The 20,231-nt window shown below is 39.4% G+C and overlaps 1 protein-coding gene across 5 annotated transcripts in view; it reads left to right on the forward strand.

Annotated features, from left to right (window-relative positions):
• The window catches only part of DOCK10 (dedicator of cytokinesis 10), a 298,093-nt gene that overhangs the window by 66,747 nt on the left and 211,115 nt on the right, over positions 1-20,231 (forward strand). The window lies entirely within an intron of this gene.

A 20,231-nucleotide genomic window follows, 5' to 3' on the forward strand; every position in this document is an offset into this window, starting at 1 on the left:
CAGCACAATCGACTTTTTTCTCTTAGATTTCAATGTTCGGATATCAAGGATGCAGTAAATAATGAATGATAAATACCTGTTACACCAAAAGTTTTTAAAGGAAAGTCATTTGGCTTGAGCTGTGCGTCTGAGTGACAGAATACTAAGCTGTAACATTCTAGGCCAATCTCTCCAACAAATCAATATTTGATTTTCAAAAGGCAATACTGTCCTTCAGCTATGGGGCTATGATTATCTCTTGGAGGGAATACTTAGTGGGAATATTTTCATTTTCTCATTATTCCCATGCTGTGTTGTGCTAAGTTGTTTCAGTTGTGTCCGACCCCATAGGCTGTAGCCGCCAGGCTCCTCTGTCCATGGGATTCTCCAGGCAAGAATACTGGAGTGTGTTGCCATTACCTTCTCCAGGGATCTTCTCAACCCAGGGATCAAATCCGTGTCTCTTACGCTTCTGCATTGGCAGGCGGGTTCTTTACCAACCACTCTTGCCACCACACATTCTATAGCTGTGTATTACTCAAGCCATCTAAGTCTTGAAAACATTTTTTCCTAATTTTACTAAATTTTTACAACTAGAAATTTGCCCCCAAAATCATATTTCAAAGTAATTGAGAAATAAAAAGTAATAATTCACCTAATAACAGTGCCCTGTTTTTTCAAAGATCCATTTATTCATATGATACTTTTATGGACATTAAATGAGGTGATGATGATTTACTGATGAGGAAAACAAAGTTTAGAAAGATGGAATACCTTGGTTATATCACACGGCTGCCAAATGCCAGAGCCTCAAGTCACACTTAGATCAATAATTCCAAAAGCCAATATATTTTTTCACTCTGTTCATATTTTCTAAGGAAATAATGATAAAGCTGATAGAAGTGAATTTTTATGAGAAGTCTGATGGAAATGTTGGACCACTCAGAGTAAAATATGCTCATACAAAGTTATTTTGCATCTTGAATGTTTCCAAGGGGCCACTTAAAAGTTCACACACTCTCCAGTTGAGCCAACCACTGTTCTCGGTACTTGGAATCCATCAATGAACAAACCCATCAGAGATCCCTGCCCTAAGTTGCAGTGTTTTACAGTGATAGCATATTTTGCAGATCTCTTTATGGAATTACTATATTAGGGTTGTGATGCTTAGTGTTCTAATTTAAGTCAATGAAACTATTCCCTATCTTCCAAGATGGTGGTTTGAAAACTTTAATGCATTTCACAATCACCTAGGAGTTCTTGTATATACAAATCCTTGTGTTCCTGGTCCCAGTGACTCTACATAAGAAGATCTAGAGTGGAATCAAGGATTCTTTGCTGTTAGCGAACTTCCCCAACCCAGCTCCGGTTATTCTCAGGTTCTGATGGAGGAACAGGGTGGCTGACACACGGAGACACATCACTCTGGAAACTGATCCTCTAAACCCTCCACCTGGCGCCCCCTTTAACCTGATATGCTAATTGTCTTCTAACTCGCTACAACCTTCTGAAAGTGGTGAAGTGTTAGTCACTCAGTCGTGTCTGACTCTTTGCGATCCCATGGACTATAGACCTCCAGGCTCCTCTCTTCATGAAATTCTCCACGCAAGAATACTGGAGTGGGTTGCCATTAGCTTCTCCAGGGATCTTCTCAACCCAGGGACTGAGCCCAAGTCTCCTGCGTTGCAGGCAGATTCTCTGCCATCTGAGTCACCAAGGAAGCTCCACAAACTGAGTTTTTAAATTCTCTTACTTTCCCATCAACCATTAGTCACCAAATTTTGTATATTAATTTTGTGTGTATCTGTGTGTGTGTAAGATCACAGACGCTAGAGCCAGAGATTCTCGGTTGGAATCCTAACTTCATCCCTTTTTGACTGTGTGACCTTCTGCACACTTTTTAGCAACGCTGGGTCTCTTTTCCTCATCTGTAAGTCGGAGGTAATAGTTCCCTCAACCCAGAGCTGTTGTGAGGGTTTAATGAAGTAAAGGGTGTGTTAAGTGCTTAGAATTATATCTAGATATGTTAGTAAGATTATTAATAAGTAGGATCTAGGACTCCCTAACTGAAAAAGTGACATTTGCAGAAAAGACCTGAAGGAGGTGACAAGTGAGTCAGGCCACCCTCAGGGGAAATGGCTCAGGCGGAAGGACCAGCCAGGGTGAAAGTCCCTGATATGGGAAGAAGCTTGGGGTGTTTGAGGACCAGTGAGGAAGTCACTGTGACTGAGTAAGCCAAGGAGAAAGTAGTAGAAGAATGTTGTGGAGGTAATGGGGGACAGATCACGTGACGCTTAGCAGGCCAGGATGAAGACTTGGGCATTTTCCAAAAGTGAGAAGGGAAACCCCTGGAGGGAGCAGGCACAGAAGTTAAGAGCATGCACTGGGCAGCCAGAATGTCAGGGTTGGAGTCCTGTCTCTGCTGTTCATTGGCTGTGTGATCTTAACTTGTCCTTCTAGTGCCTCATTGCCTCACTGATGAAACTCAGAGAGTCACGGTACCTACCCTGTAAGGTTATTGTGAGAATTCAGTTCCATACTTACAAAGAGCTTGTGCGTGATGGGTAGTAAGTGCTATATTAACTATAAGCTTGTTAATTTGGATGGCCTTGGGCAGGGCAGTGATAGGAACTGTGGTTGCCAAGGGTCCAGGGTAGAAGCAGAAAAAGAAAAAGTCACTCAGTCATGTCCAACTCTTTGCAACCCAATGGACTGTACAGTCCATGGAATTCTCTAGGCCAGAATATTGAAGTGGGTAGCCTGTTCCTTCTCCAGTGGATCTTCCTGACCCAGGAATCAAACCGGGGTCTCCTGCATTGCAGGTAGATTCTTTACCAGCTGAGCCACAAGGGAAGCCCAAGAGTATGGGAGTGGGTAGCCTATCCCTTCTCCAGTGGATCTTCCCGACCCAGGAATCAAACCAGGGTCTCCTGCATTGCAGGCAGATTCTGTACCAACTGAGCTATCGGGGTAGAAGCAGGGAGACCATTAATCAAGAAGCTATTGTAATGATCCCCACAACAGACCTGAATAGTACTTGTTGAGATTGTGACAAGTGGCTGGATTTGGATATATTTTAATAATAGGACCAGTAGGATTTGCTTACAAATCGAACACAAGTGAGGGAAAGAGAGGAATGAGGGATGAACATATGGTATTTTAGGGTTCTTTGTTGTTGTTTTGTTTTTTGGCCTGAATAGCCAGAAGACTGAGTTGCCATTCAAAAGGGGAAGCCTGCAGGAGAAGATTTGGCAAGTGAATCTAAGTTCACTGTAAGACATGTCAGGTTTGAAATACCTGTGAGGTCTATGCATGGAGATTTCAAATAGAAGATTGGATATATAAGTCAGAGTCCCAAGGAAGAGTCTACAAAGAAGATATAATGCCTGGCACAGTGTAAATAGCAACTAATGATTGATGAATGAATAAAGGATCTCTCTACTAATTTTCTATACTTATAGTGTGTCAATCCATTTGTAGCTAATTGTATCTTTACCTACCTTCATTGAACTTTTAATTGCTTACTTACTTTTCTATTCATATTTTTATCTCACTGGTAGATGGAAAACCCCATGTAGGCAGGAACTAAGTTGACTTTATGCCCTAGTGGTACCCAGTACAATTGTTTTTATAAACTAAAACTTGGTATCATTGATGACTTGAAATTTATAAACAATTGACCCCCATATGAAAAGCTCAGTTGATAAAAGCTGCCTTCTTAACTCTTCATGTAGTGTCCAGGAATAAGTTAAGAATGAAGACAGCTACTACAATAAATGCAAGGGTCTGAATGTTCTTCAAAGCACAAGTCATCTGGCACACAAGTCATCATTATATCGAAGAATCTCATTGCTGAGTCCAAGTCCTGAGTCTTCATGGAGAGATCAGCTTTGGGCTGGCACTGATTATGGTTTGGCTGCAGAGTCCAAAATGAGAAGCCTGGTAGACATCAAAATAAATCATTGTAGGCCCTCGGCCTTTGCAAGGGACACATGAATCCAAACAGCTGAGACTATTCCAATGGCCTGTTAAAATGCATTCAAGTTTAACTGGGTAAAAATGAGGAAATTCCTTCAAAACTCTACCTCTTCAAAAATTTTTGCTCTGATGGGAGAATGAACAGAAACCCTTTCATGAATTATTTTTTCTTACATCCTTTATAGCATATTTTGTTGAAGGCCGCAGACACTAATTTAATTTATGGAGATCTGCTATTTTCTGGGGAATGTCTATAATTTCTGATGTAATTCACTAATCACCAGCCCTGGAAGTTAACTTCCCTTTTAAGACCTATTTCCTCTCCTTCCCAACCCCCAAAGAATATTTATCTGTTTATATGGTGCAGGATAGGGATAAAATAGAAAGAGAGCAAGAAGCAAGTACTAGCCAGGCTCCTGGTCTCTCACTATATGACCAGCTCCTGTGCACAATTCTAGGGTCTAAACTCGAAAGTGAAACATTTTTTAAAATCCATGAACATTTTGGGGTGTCTCTGACATAGTAGAAACCATAAAATTTAAATTTGTGAATGCCAAGGATCTAGTGTACGTAACATGTCAAACATGGCTTTGACTTTAATTTTGATTGAAGACAGGAAAATATAGTCTAAGGTGGCGAGTTGGGAAGGTGAACCCTCTTCTGTGAGTCACGGACCAGCACTTACAGGATTTGCATTTCAGGCCTGGGAATTCCAGGTGCTATCCAGACCTGCATTACAAGTCACCCTTTTGTGGCTACCAGGTCCAGGGCTCTGATGAACTATAGGTTATAGGTCAAATCCTGTCCACAGTCTTTTTTTGTATATCCTGTTAACTAAGAGTGGTTTCCACAACTCAAATTTTATGAAACAAAAAAGGAAGAAAAAGAAGAAGACTATGTAACAGAGACCATATATGGCCCACAAAGCTTTAAGTATTTACAGTTTGGCCTTTTATAGGAAAAGTTTGCTGACCTTACTCTGGTGAATGATGTGGGCTCAACCAAAATGGCAACTTCTTCTTTTTTTCTTTTTTTTCTAAACCTATTCGATTTCTACAATGTACTTTCTCTCTGCTTGTGTGTGTGTATGTTAGTCGCTCAGTCATGTCCAACTCTTTGTGATCCCATGGACTTGTAGCCCACCAGGCTCCTCTGTCCATGGAATTCTCCAGGCAAGAATACTGGAGTGAGTATCCCTCCTCTGGGGGATCTTCCCAACCCAGGGATTAAACCCACATCTCCCACATTGGCAGGTGTATTCTTTCCCCTCTAAGCCACCAGGGAAGCCCTGGTCTTGGCCTACCTTGATGCAAAGGAACTTAGGTTTTTCCTGGGCACCTTTTGTTCACCCAAGGGTCTGAGAACTGTTTTAATTCAATGATGAAGCTTTAGATTTGGAGTCAGAAGCCCTGTGTCTGAGTCTCAAGCCTGTCACTTAAAAGCCCATGTGATCCAGACATAATGATTTATTTGTCTGGGTTTCTGAAATGGTGACTACTATCTATTCTGTCCATTGGAAGCACCGGAGTGTTTATTTTTATGGATTCACTTTGTAAATTAGTGGGCATTATACTAGAACAACGGAGAAGGTAATGGCACCCCACTCCAGTACTCTTGCCTGGAAAATCCCATGGACAGAAGAGCCTGGTAGGCTGCAGTCCATGGGGTCGGGAAGAGTCAGACATGACTGAGCGACTTCACTTTCACTTTACACTTTTATGCATTGGAGAAAGAAATGGCAACCCACTCCAGTGTTCTTGCCTGGAGAATCCCAGGGATGGGGTCGCACAGAGTCAGACATGACTGAAGTGACTTAGCAGTAGCATACTAGAACAAAGTCTTGCAGGTAGGGGGCTAACTTAACAGTATCAGAGATCCATTGTAGGTCACTCTCTCAGTGAGAGTTCATTATCCACTGAGTGACTCATCTGTGATACAAGGACACAGCTTACATTAGGGTTTTACTGTATTTGCTCCATCTCTACCCCAAAAGGCTGGAACAGTGAGTGTGGCCAAAAGAGAGGGAATTGTCAAGCTTCTACTTGATTAGCTTTGATTAGCTTGATCTTCAACAAATCTCCACATTTGTGTCCCCTCATGTAGAACAGGAGTAATAGTCCTTCCTTCCTGCTCAAGTTCTTTGAGAACCTGGGATAAGGAAGGATGTTAAATGAAGGAAATGAATTATTTGTGAAACTAATGATGCCTTATCTTTGGAACTCACATTTGTTTACATTTATGTCATGAATAAAATCAGGACCAGAGAGAAATATACACTGGGAGCTACTTCAAAGAAAATAAAATAATTCCTATTCTTATTCTTATTCTACAATAAATATTCTAATTTAATAAAACTTGTAACCAAAGGGATTTTGCCCAGTTTCAGCTTTATGCATTCAGAGGAAATGACTTCCAAACATTCTCAATCCTGAGTAAATGTTCTTATTTCGTTTTAGAGAGGTTGAATTTTGAATATACTAATGTAAGATTCCCCTGGGAAAGGAAGTTTGTGTAATGGAGTGTGAATTGAAATGGTTTGCCATAGATAGATGGGTGTAATGTGGAGCTTAAAAGCACAGGGAATCTTTGGCAGCTATTTTTCCTTGTGAACTGAATTTGAGCTGAATCTCAAAGCCACAGAAAATGGACAAATGAATTGAATGGCTTCTCTATGGATATAAGAATTAATTGAATGTAATTGAGGCTTAGTAATTAGCAACACAAATCTTTGAAGCCAAGGCTTACTAGACTCAAATTATATCTGGTCTCATCTTGTCCAAATAATCTTACATCTGTCTAGTTCTCCAAATAAGATATATTTAGAAATGATAAGAAACAAAGACAAAATATTCCAAATCTAAAATGTAAAATTTAAAACCACCACACTGGTAAAGAAAATCAGAAAATCAGGTATATGGGGCAATGCAGAGACTTTCACCAAAAACAATTATCAAACTCAACTATATGGAGATATAGATATATATTTATATTATAAAAAATATATATTAAAACATATAGAAAATTATGCCCTTAGTAGGTATAACTGTTTGAGGACAGACTGTATGAAGAGTCAAACAATTTTGTTGCAAGTAGAAATATGTAGTTATATGGCTAGAAAAAGTAAAGACTCAAGAAATAGTGGTAGCGAAAAGTTCTTTAACTTTTTAAGATACTCAAATATTAAGAAAGTCTGATTATGTTTCTTTTTGTTTTTATTTCTTTCTTTGCTTTCTAGAAGAGTAGATTTAAGGCTTATCTCCAAGTCCCAGGTTTCAATACAATGAAATCTTGTGCCAACTGAGTAATATACTTGAGGATAAAAATGCATATTTTGGCAAGCCAAATGCAAATAGAGTATTTTTGTCATGCTTCAGCAAATTTCTTCTAGATAGTTGTTTTATTCTCTCATATTTTCTTTTCATTGAGCTGATTTACTTAAGGACTAAAGTCTAGGGGTTTTGAAATTCACTTCCCATAATCTATTCTGGAATGCATTTTATTCTCTTAAGACCTTGTCCAACAAATTCAACATGTTGCCAAACGAATTTGGATTGTTAATTATCTAAATATCAGAAATTAAATAGACAGCAGAGAAACAACTGCACCTTGCCTTTGACAAGCACAGATAGCAAGGGCTAACTACTGCTCTTTTCTCATGGAGCTTAGAGTTTGGCGGCAGAGGCAGAGAAGACACCAACAAATGTAAAATTGTAATCATGCTAAATGCTTCAAATGAAAGTTACATTCTACCTTAAGATTGTCTCCTTTGAGAATCCATCCTCAACCAGGCCACCAAGGAAGGCTTCCTCTAAGGAAGTAATAATGATGGAGCAGAGATCTGGAGAGTAGTAGAAGAACCCTTGGTTCATTGCCCCTATTCCACCTTCAAATTCAGCAGCACTGTATCGTCAAACAACTCTGACTCTGACCCCTGACTCTCCTACCTCCCTCTTTCACTTACAAAGGAGCCTTGTGTATTACATTGGCCCCACTGACAATCCAGGACCATGTCAAGGTCAGCTGATTAGCAACTTTAATTCCATCTGCAGTCTTACTTTCCCCCTTGCCATATAAATAACATATTCACAGATTCTGGAGCTTAGGATATGGACATCTCTGGGGGACTGTTATCTGTCTACTAAAATATTTCATGGAGTTACTTTCAGAGTTCAATGAGTGAATACAAGTAAAGAATCTATAATGTACCCAGAACTTAGAAAGACCTAAGTTTTAGCTATTATGATTGCTTCCATTGTCTGGTTGATACTAAGAGAGGCTCACAAATTTAATATACTTTAAAGAGTTATTTTAGGAAAAAGAATTGAACTGCTAAAAGGAAACTTAATTTGTGCTTCATAGAATGTGGAGAAATGGAAATTCAAAGTTAGCTTATTTACAGGAGCACTGTAATACTTACTGAATAGATTATTCAAAGAACACCTACGCTTATTAGAGATTCTCTTCTGTGTTATCCATCAGTTGCCACTTTTCTGAAATTTAACTTTTAATTTCTTTTTGTTTTCACTTTATTATTTATGAAGGAATACTGCATGTTTCGAGTTCTCCAAATTATACCAAAGTTAGAAATGATAAGGAACAAAGAAAAAACATACAAAAATTTTTTTAAAAAGACTACAATTTAAAACCACCACAATAATAATTTTTTAAAAAGTAGAAAATCATGTGAGAAAGAGAAAAAGATAATACTTTTAGGTTCAATAATGACAATTGAAGTTATTATCTTACAGATAAAGAATAGATTGTATCTTGTCATTTTAAACCTATTTCAGTGTTTTTTGATGTGAGCAGATTTTATAATTATTGAAGATCTATAACATTAAGAAACTTAAGGATCCTGGCAGTCCAGTGGTTAGGACTCTGTGCTTTTACTGCCCACTGCCAAGAACTCGGGTTCAGTCCCCGGTAGAGGAGCTAAGATCCTGCAATCCACAAGGCCAAAAAGAAGAAAAGAAATTTAAGAATTTGAAACTATAGAATTTAGATTCTTCTACAAATTGATACTCAGTTAAAGGTTTGATGAGTGAATGTACACTATCTCTGACAGGTCAGAAAATTCATAAAAGGAATCTGTGAGGGGGAAAAGAAGATATGAGTTCATTTGGTAAATTACCAGCATCCTTGCCGTTTATTGGTCCTATATGTTATCAAAGGTCTTCTTGGCTTTCCTGCACTTTAGGAGAACAGACTGAATGAATATCCCACAAAATAACTTCAGATTGTGTTTTATGAGTCAGAGAAAGTGAAGATGGAAATTGTGCCCACAAAATAATAGCTCTCTAGTGAGTTCTTCCAGCGATTTGTCAAGCACTTTGCTAACAACTTTGCAGTTATCGTTTCTTGTTGCCACAACAACCCACTGGAGGATATTATTTTTATTCCCATATCATTGAGGAAAAAACTGAAGCATACAGAGTAGCTCTGCCCAATTGAAATACAATGTGAACCACATAATTTTAAGTTTTCTAGGAGCCATATCTTAAAAAGAAAAATAGATGAAATTAATAATACATTTTATTGAACCCAGTATGTCCAAACTCTGGTTATTCTGGCATATAATCAGTATTCAACTATTAATGAGATATTTTACATTCTTGTTTTTTCTTAAGTTTTCAAAATCTGGCATGTATTTATACACATCACACATTTCAATTGGGATGCTAAATATTTATCACAAGTACTTGCACAATATTCTGATTACATAAAATTTACAGTTGAAAGAGTAAATGCACATAGCTAAGTTGTTTCAAAATCAAAGTTTTCCAGTAACTGGATAGAGTACAGTTTGTAAAGTGAAGCCAAAATTAATGAAGATGAAGTAAAACCAAAAATTCAGTCACACTAACCACATCTCAATACCCACATATAACTAGAGGCTGCTGCAGTGAACTCTGCAAGTATAGTGGTTACTGAACTTGCCCTCGATCACCCTCTGGTAGGAACTGAACTGAGATTTGAACCTGGGGCTATTGCTTGTAGCGATACTGCCACATTGCCTCTGCCTTGAAAGGCCAGGGAGTGGTGAGCAGCACCAGCTTCTGCCCACCTTTACCAGCGCATTCTCTATTGCCTTGCCATGGACCTTTGTTTCTCTGATTTAAATAAAACTAAACAACAAAAAATAATTCATTTACTTTCTTTAAAGCATGTAGGGAGTGGGCAGGGGAGGTGTATCTATTAATATGAAGATTTGGGGTGAATTAAAAATTTGTCTTTTCTCACTTGTCCCTAGTAAATTTTTCTAAGGTATGTAAATATCCTTATCAAGTTGGGAAATGAGTCAAATATATATTTTTTAATTGATTAATTAGTTAATTAATTAAAAATGGACAAGCTACCCAAGCTAGAGATGGAGTCAGGGACAACCCCAGTGTGGCTCTTATTGAACATGCAGACTACCACTTTCCCTGCAACCTAGAGCCACCACCTCCCCACCCCCCCAACCCCCCAACCCCACTTTCCATATCACCAACCTTCCTACCATCTCTGGCTCTCAAGCAGCCACGCCCACCCCACCAACTCCACCCACTTTTTCTTCACTCCTGCAGCCTGGTCACACTCACTTTCCCCACCGCACCCTCCTGCCTTCTGTATCTATTGATTCAGGTATCTGCCATGGCATTCCTTTGCTGTGTCCAGTGTGGCAAGCTGCTTGGCAATTTTCTTAAAAATTCAGAGTTTTCCAGGTAGATTATACAGAATAATAACATGGTATGTTTGGGGGATGATAGAATCCAGTTGCCTCATTTGTAGGGTAAAAACCAAAGCCAAAAAGGTAAATGCATGTATCTGTGACTTTCATAAGGGTTGGTGACAGAACAAGGACCTTTGCCCGGATCTCAAAATGATGAACCTTCACTCTTTTAAATTCCACACTCTTCCTTTCTTAATCCAAAGATAATGGGCCAGAGCATGGGCACAGTTTTAGGTAAAACCACATAATTCCTAACTGCAGAATAGTTATGACATCAGTAGCCTAGCAAATTGTATCCAGTCTCTGATTATTTTAGAAGAATAAATTTATATGGATTTGAAAATTAATTTTGTCATTTAGTAAATAAGGACTCTCACTCCAGACTATTCTCTTGAATTTCAGTTCAGTTCAGTCGCTCAGTCCTGTCCAACCCTTTGCAACTCCATGGACTGCAACACTCCAGGCATTCCTGCCCATCACCAGATCCTGGAGCTTGCTCAAACTCATGTCCATTGAGTCAGTGATGCCATCCAACCAATCTCATCCTCTGTTGTCCCCTGCTTTTCTTGCCTTCAATCTTTCCCAACATCAGGGTCTTTTCCAGTGAGTCAGTTCTTCACATCAGGTGGCCAAAGTATTGGAGTTTCAGCTTCAACATCAGTCCTTCCAATGAATATTCAGGGTTGATTTCCTTTAGGTTTGACTGGTTTGATTTCCTTGTAGCCCAAGAGACTCTGAAGAGTCTTCTCCAACACAACAGTCAAAAGCATAAATTCTTTGGTGCTCAGCTTTCTTTATAGTCCAACCCTCACATCCATACATGACTACTGGAAAAACCATAGCTTTGACTAGATGGACCTTTGTCCGCAAAGTAATGTCTCTGCTTTTTAATATGCTGTCTAGGTTGCTCATAGATTTCTTCCAAGGAGCAAGTGTCTTTTAATTTCATGGCTGCAGTCACCGTCAACAGTGATTTTGGAGCCCAAAAATAAAGTCTCTCACTGTTTCCATTGTTATCCCATCTATTTGCCATGAGGTGATGAGATTGGATGTCATGATCTTAATTTTTTGAATGTTGAGTTTTAAGCCAACTTTTTCACTCTTCTCTTTCTCTTTTCATCATGGGGCTCTTTAGTTCTTTGCTTTCTGCCATAAGGGTGGTGTCATCAGCATATCTAAGGTTATTGATATTTCTCCTGGCAATCTTGATTTCAGCTTGTGCTTCATCCAGCCCAGCATTTCACATGATGTACTCTGCATATAAGTTAAATAAGCAGGGTGACAGTACACAGCCTTGATGTACTCCTTTCCCAATTTGAACCAGTTCGTTGTCTCATGTCCAGTAATAACTGTTGCTTCTTGACCTGCATACCGATTTCTCAGGAGGCAGGTAAGATGGTCTGGTATTCCCATCTCTTGAAGAATTTTGCACAGTTTGTTGTGATCCACACAGTCAAAGGCTTTGGTGTCGTCAGTAAAGCAGAAGTACATGTTTTTCTGGAACTCTCTTGCTTTTTCTGTGATCCAACAGATCTTGGCAATTTGGCCTCTTGAATTTCCCTGAAGGACTAAATACTCAGAAAATGAGTTCTGGTTAATCTGCATAATAAACCTATATCCTGGGTGTCTTGGTAGTCCCAGAGCAAGAAGAGCAAAGGAAAAAAAGAAAAGATAAATCACTTTCTCGTAGTCTCTTCAGATTGAAGAGTTTACGGAGTTGTACTTTGAGAACAAAGTGTATCTGTTACCTTCCAGATCTCTGAACCACAAAATACTGTGCTGTGCCAAAAAGACAAGTATGTAATGACAAAACACGGGATTTGATGTCATACCTGTGCCATTCAAAAAATGCGGGACTCTGGGAGAATTCCTGGCATTCTTTGAATCTCAGTGTCCCAGTTTGCAGCATGGCAGTGAGTCTTCACGGTGCTGCTGACCATCTAAATGGAAATTGAGGAAAATCACTTAGCACGGTGCTTCCATTCCCAAGGGGAACGTACCTCTTTTTCATCAGTGAAGTGAGGAAAATATCCAGTGTGCACCTGCATCATAATCAAAGTAATAACTTCTGTAAGGGAAGTGTAATAACTTCTGTAAGTGAAAATTAACACTATTTGGTGTTAATTCCAAAGGAGACATTTGGGTATGTTTGGCTGTTCCTCACTTTTCCAGATAAGGAAACTGAAACGCTAGAAGAGACAGCGAGTAAGCAGGGGGACTCAGTGAAAAAGCCAGTGAACCAAATGACATGCCCCCAGCAAAAGCCTTTGGGAGAAATAAGTGGACCAAAATCTAGAGATCAAGATTAAGGGCAAAGAGATGTAGGCAGGGAAGAGGCTCACTGAACAGGGAGAGAAATGAAGTGTAAAATGCCTTTTCCTCTCTCAAATCCAAGTTGCATGAGGTTGTTAAAGGGTTCTTTTGTAAGGCTTGCTTAAAACCAGTCTGCTTTTGTACCACTGTCAAACTATGGAACATTTCAATCGGTGTCATTCTTCTACTCTGTTTTTTTTGTTTTTTTTTTTTTTCTTTTTTTCCCTTGAAGATATTTGTTCTTTCATAATGGCTACCATACTTTGTCCCATTTTTACCCATGCTGTTGAAAAAGCATGCTGGTGGGTTTTCGGTTAAAGATTGTATTAGTATATCCCTCTTATTTCTTTAGTTATGAAAGTTGAGTAGAGCATGGCAGATCTGTAACTGATGAAATTGGGGTGGAATCACATCTTCAGGGTTTGATTAGAGGATTTTGTTTTGATTGACAGTCAAGTGAACCAATGACCACTTTTAGAAATGTCATCTTAATGAATATCCCTGTCATGCAAGGGAGGGTGCTAAGTCACTTCAGTCCTGTCTGACTCTTTGCAGCCCTATGGACTATAGCCTGCCCGCCCCCTCTGTCTGTGGGATTCTCCAGGCAAGAATATTGGAGTGGGTTGCCATGCCCTCGTCCAAGGGATCTTCCCAATCCAGGGATCGAACCAGTGTCTCTTACGTCTCCTGCATTGGCAAGTGGCTTCTTTATCACTAGTGCCACCTGGAAAGCCCAGCCCTGTAGTAGTCATTTGCAAACATGTGAGGAATAAAGAGACAATAAAGAGACGCTCTTCTTTAAATACATCCTTTTTTTGTCACAGCTAAAATGAAATTATGAACTGTAGCTAAGTTCATCACAAAGCAGTAAGCACCATTGGAATCACTTAAGTTCTCCTTCAGATTCTTTTTAGATCTGCCATAGAGACAGTGTATTTCACTACAGATGTGTTAAGGTCGTTGAGGATCATCAATACTGTAGATTACTTCTTTAAAGATCGAGATTGAAAAGAGAAACAGGATTGTGAAGTTATAGTGTTCCTAAGTAGGGCTTCTGTGGTGGCTCAGCGGTAAAGAATTCATTTGCCAGCGCAGGAGATGTGGATTTGATCCCTGGGTCAAGAAGATTCCCTGGAGAAATGGCAGCCCACTCCAATATTCTTTCCTGAGAAATCCCATGGACAGAGGAGCCTGGCCGGGCTACAGTCCATGGAGTTGCAAAGAGTCGAACTCGACTTAGTTACTAAACAACAACAACAATACTACTAAGTCAATTCTAGAGCATTATAGAAGCCTCAGTTAGGGAGGACAGCTACTTCTTCAAACAGCTGCACATTGTTAAAACTCCCTTGGCAAAAGCAGAGAGCCCAGGCTCAAGCTGAGACCACAGAGAAGTAAACGGATTGTGGCCGAACAGCTTCGCCCTGGTGTTCTGCAGAAGCCACTGTGCTTCTCTGAAGCTTTGCTGCCTGGACTTGGCAAACCCTGCTTTCATTTTACCGCTGCAACTTTCTGCCTCTTTTTAATTGTAGTTTGTACCAGTAGATCTGTGTGCTTGTGTGTGTCTATGGCTCTGTTTTGCAGTCAAAGAAACTTCCCAACACTGTGTTGTCTTTAAACATTCAGCGTCATTATACCGATATACACACAGTTAATTTACATGTCTGAATCCATGGAGCTGTATAAGCCAGATATGGATAGTATGTCAGTTAGCTAGTAGCCAGAGTTTTAAATGGAGCCTGGTGTGTCTGGAAAATGAAATCTACTTCCTTATTTAGCCATTTAAGACTGGATCTGTTATTTTAGAACCTTGTGATGATAAAGTCAATGTCAATAAAATTTTTGAGATAGAAATCTTAGCCGATATTCTCATCACCGACTCAATGGACATGAGTGTGAGCAAACTCCAGGGGATGGTGAAGGACAGGGAAGCCTGGTAAGCTACAGTCCATGGGGTCACAAAAAATTGGACATGACTGAGCGACTGAACAACAACAAAATTCTCATTTCGTCTCTTACATTATAGCAATAAATGTCACTTTATCACTATCTTACGAAGACCAAAAATGCAATAGCAAATGGATGTGTCAGTCCCAAACAGATTAAAAGAAGTAACGTGCTGAAGACCTCATAAGGAAGTGGAAAATGGAGACTAGGGGCTGATCGGCTGTAGGAGAATATAGTGTAGACCCGGACCTCATACCTTCCGAAGCACAGCCGTTTCTGGCAGAGAAGGGCTTACTGAGCCCCAGTACTTGCCCTGACTTGGATTATTTTGTGCTTAGACTTTGTGCTTATGCTTTGTGGTTTAACGAATCCAGAGTTTAAACTATTCTTAGTTCCTGGAGGTTATTTTCTGATGCTCTTCTTTAAATACCACATGGGAATTATTTTAGTCAGTGAAACTAGACACACTATTTTCTGTTAGCTTTGTCCTTGCCATTTTTGTTTCTCATGTGCTCGATTTCCCAGCCAATGCTCCCTTTTATGTGCCTGATCATGGCCGTAATTTAACATTGTTTTACTTTCCTGGTGGTTATCTGTCTCCACATTGAAAGGTGCAGACTTACATGAACCCACTGAAATTCAGTTAGTGATTTCTATGTAGGTGTTTCCTCAAAATAATGACTAGAAAGCTCCAGTCGCAGAAGGGCAAAAGTCAAGGCAGAATAAAGTCTTATCAGTTTTTTCTCTTTTATATTTTTTTATTTCCTATAAATAAATATATACCATGTGAGCAAGGTAAATCATGTATATCTGTATAAAATGAAACAGTGAAAATACTTGAGGTATCTTACTCAAACCTCTTGCTCACATTTCTGCATTTCTCTCATGCCCCTACAGATAATCATCATTGTTAATAACATCTACATATGTGTAGTTTTCCTTGTTTTGCAAAATTAATAAGACTTTTAGTATGCGGTTCACCAAGAGATCTTTTCAGTCACAAAGGTAAGCATGATTATGACCCAGAACACGAGGGCACAGAGTCAGTTTTTGGTCTAATTTCTCATTGCAGTTTGGCCAGGGGGCCTGTGATAGTCACTGATGTAACTTACTTTCTGTCATTTACCAGCAGTAAGTATGCGTATGTGCTCAGACGTGTCCAACTTGTTGTGACCCCATGGACTAGCCTGCCAGCTTCCTCAGTCCATGGGATTTTTTTCAGGCAAGAATACTGGAATGGGTTGCCATGTCCTGCTCCAGGGGATCTTCCCGACCCAGGGCTCAAGCCCATGTCTGCTGCATCTCCTGCATTGGCAGGTGGACTCGTTACCATTGAGCCACCCCGGAAGCCTCACTTTCATAGTCACCTAATTAAATGGCAATTTTGGATACTTGATTATAAAATAACACTTCAGATATATCTACCCATTGCCAAACCACTGGGAAAACCCTGAAATTTTCACTTATTATGTAGTTCTTCATATTAGATAAAGACTAACAGATAAATGGAACTTTATCTGTTTATCCTGTCATATGCTGTGCCCAATGAGTGGGGTCATTTCATGAGCTTTTACTATCTTTACCATCTACAGTATTTTGGACCTAAGTGATTTGTGTATAATTCCTGTGTCTTTCATTTTAAATGTGGTTAAATGTGAGCCTCTATGTTTTTACCTGAGTATCTGCTTAGGGTAAAATATTTAACTAGTTGGCATTGAAGAGTTCAATCTATGTTGTTCATAGCCTCAATACAATATAGTTGGCCATAAACCTGACAAAATAGTAAGGTCCATTTCCAAAGAAACTTGCTACATAGGCCATTATAATCTTTGTGACACTTAGCATTTTTCTGCAACTTTAGAATGAAAGTCATTCTGCTTTGTCTCAGGAGCGCTGTGTGATACCTACATATGATCAGTTTCACAATTCACCTATAAGAGGCAGTAGTCTTATTGACTTCCAAAAGGAGGAAAAAAACACAAGACTTTTAGAAATTAGACGCACACATTTCCTTTTTGTTGCCCTGGGAATTACCTTCAGGAACTTACAGGTGCAGAAAAGTAGAAGCTCAGAAAGTCAGTCTTATGTAAATCTTAATAGAATTTGTGATAATTTTATTATTCAAAATAGCCCCTGGATGGACCTAGAGGTTATCATACTGAGTGAAGTCAGACAGAGAAAGACAAATATCATGTGGTATTTCTTATATGTTGAATCAGGCTTCCCTGGTGGCTCAGATGGTAAACATGTGTAACATCATTTTACTGCAAGGAGGCCATGATTTTTAGAGTGGTTTATGTTATATCCTAAAGGAGATCAGTCCTGGGTGTTCATTGGAAGGACTGATGTTGAAGCTGAAACTCCAATACTTTGGCCACCTGATTCGAAGAGCTGACTCATTGGAAAAGACCCTGATGCTGGGAAAGATTGAGGGCAGGAGGAGAAGGGGACGACAAAGGATGAGATGGTTGGATGGCATCACCGACTCAATGGACATGGGTTTGGGTGGACTCCGGGAGTTGGTGATGGACAGGGAGGCCTAGCGTGCTGCGGTTCATGGGGTCACAAAGAGTTGGACACGACTGAGCGACTGAACTGAACTGAACTGAACTGATGTTATATCCTAATGCAAAGAAGCCTTGCTTCTTATCAAACAGAGTTCTCTCTCTTTCTCTCTCTCTCTTTATTTTTTTTTTTTTTGCCACAGAGTTTGTCGGGTTTAGTTTCCCAACCAGAGATTGAACCTGGACCCTTGATAGTGAAAGCAGAGAGTTCTAACCACTGGACCACCAAGGATGTCCCCAGGGTTCTCTTTCTAAAATTAGCATGAGGTACAGAGATAGGGCCATGACTGGGGCAACATCTGTATATATTCTCCTAGCAGCCCACCTAATTTTTTGGTATTAAGAATAGGCAGCCCCTTCAGAAATGTCTTTTGAAAGAATTTGGAGGGAAAGAGAGGGCTGTGAGTGGATGGTTTATAAGCTGAGCACTTTGTTTGCCAAATATCTGAAGGCGTCAGTGAGTCTGTTGTGCCCACTTGCATTTTTTCAGGATAATGTTAATCAATTAGCTCAATTCTGCTATAGATAGTAAGTAATTACATTCCCTGGAAACCACAGTGGCATGATTAATAATACATTCTAATTTCCAAAAGTAGCATTTCACTCAGCATTTAAATGTGGCTCTTTGAAAAGTAAGCTTTTTTGTATATAAGAAATATGGGTAGAGTGAAATTTACTTTTTTGAAAATATTATAAAGTTTTCCATGAGGACTTCAGGCCCCTCCTGTGTAAATGAGTACAATTTAAGATGCTTCTTTAAACATTTTCAAATAAATTCTTAAGAAATAATGCTGTAGGCTTCAGAGTTAAGTATACTACATGGGAGTTTTAGGGAAGCCATGTAAATTCTTAAGAATTATGGAGCACCTGCTAACTTACAGTTCTGAGACTAAGATCTCTCAAGGGTAAAAAGGTAATTAAGCCACTGGCTCTGTATCTGAGAAGATACCACAGCAAGAGGGCATTTGCCCTGTGCTAAATGAGTGAATACAATCTAAAGAGAAATAAGATAATTACTACGAGAGAAACACAAAGAAACTGCCATAAGGTTTCAACAGAGGGATAAAGAAGGCAGGAATCCATCCTAGAAGAGCTAGACTGTGAACTATGTAAACCAGAGGTCCCCAACCTTTTTGGCACCAGAGACCAGTTCCGTAGAAGACAGTTGTTCCACCGACTAGGGAGATACGAACGATAGGGTGCGGCTGTAAATACAGATGAAGCTTTGCTCACTCACCCACTGTTCACCTCCTGCTGTGCAGCCTGGTTCCTAACAGGCCCTGGACTGGTACTGGTCCATGACCTGGGGAGTGAGAACCCCTGGTATATGGCATCGTATTGGTATTGGGAGATGAGGACAGATAAGCAAACTGCTGACCAGTCGTGTCTGAACATTGACCTTGCCATCGAAGGTGCTTAACAGTGGCTGTTGTGGGACATGCAACCAGTAAACATTTACTTAATATTTTCTACATGCCAAGCTCTGCCCCTGCCCCTACACAACATGAAATTTGGTCACTTTGGGCATTCTGACCAGATCTCCTTAAACTTCGCGCACACTGTGAAGTTAAAACCCTTGGCATTGAATAGGTCTGTTCTTCTATGCACGTAAAAGGTTGAATGATTATGTTTTGGGGAAAATGTACATTACCAGATCCTCAATATAATTGTGTCTTAAAGTCAACCTAATAATTATTAATATTTTTCAAGCAATTAAAAAGCTAATTAATAAGAGTTGTCTTCTACAAAATGAGTATCTCTTATCTGACATAGTGATGTTGACATAACCCACCAAAGAGAAGCATTTTTGCTGTGGTCATCTACAGTAAAAGTAACTTGGCAGTATAAGTGGGCAGGACAGTCCCATCTCTGCCTATAACCATTCTACATTCTTCCTTCTTCTCATCTTGTGTTCATGAAATGTGAGTTCTTCAAACATTGCTCATCCCTTCTAAGGGAGAAGAAAAGAAGAAAAATTAATGAAGAGAAGAGAGTTCTGCTTTTTTGGAGTGCATGTTGCTGAAAGGAAAATGTAAAGTTGAATTTGTTGATGATATTCAAGACCAGTAGTCATATTTTCCTAGAAATATTTGAAGGCTGAAATTTAAACCTATGAAATAATAAAACCAGGTTTTATTCCCAGTCCCTTGTTTCCTATGCTTCTTTAAGTCCTGAAGAAGGAATGAGTGGTGAATTGGGTGGTGTCTATTTCAAAGAGTTTTGTTGAAAAATTAAGCTATGTTGAAGAATCATTTGTATTTAGAAAATTAAATGTTGACTGCTTATCAAACTTTTTGTTTTATAGCAACTTATCATTTAGAGTTTTTCTAATTCACCTTAAATTCTATGGCATATTTTTTTATTTCATCCGTCTAAACACAGAGAGTCTTCTAAATTTCACCAAGGAAAATTCCCACAAGAGGCTTATTAACATGCTCTAGCCCACTGCATCCTGCATTGTCATCCTCCTCCCAAATATAACATTTTAAATAGGTATTTTGAAAATATAAGATGTAGAAAATGGCTCTTTCACTTTTAGATCAAATGGTAAAAGCATGATGATTTCAGACCAAATCATCTTTATGTCTCTGAGTTCATACAGTTGTATCTCCCACTAACCACACACACATCCCAAGTGCCTCCTTGCCTCCTTGAACTTTTCTGTTCTACTTTGCTCTGTTCTGCAATGGATGTGAATATTATATTATCCCTCTGCAGTTATATGCATATGAAACCTT

This window comes from Cervus canadensis, chromosome 24 (assembly GCF_019320065.1).
Source record: "Cervus canadensis isolate Bull #8, Minnesota chromosome 24, ASM1932006v1, whole genome shotgun sequence".
Lineage (NCBI taxonomy): Eukaryota > Metazoa > Chordata > Mammalia > Artiodactyla > Cervidae > Cervus > Cervus canadensis.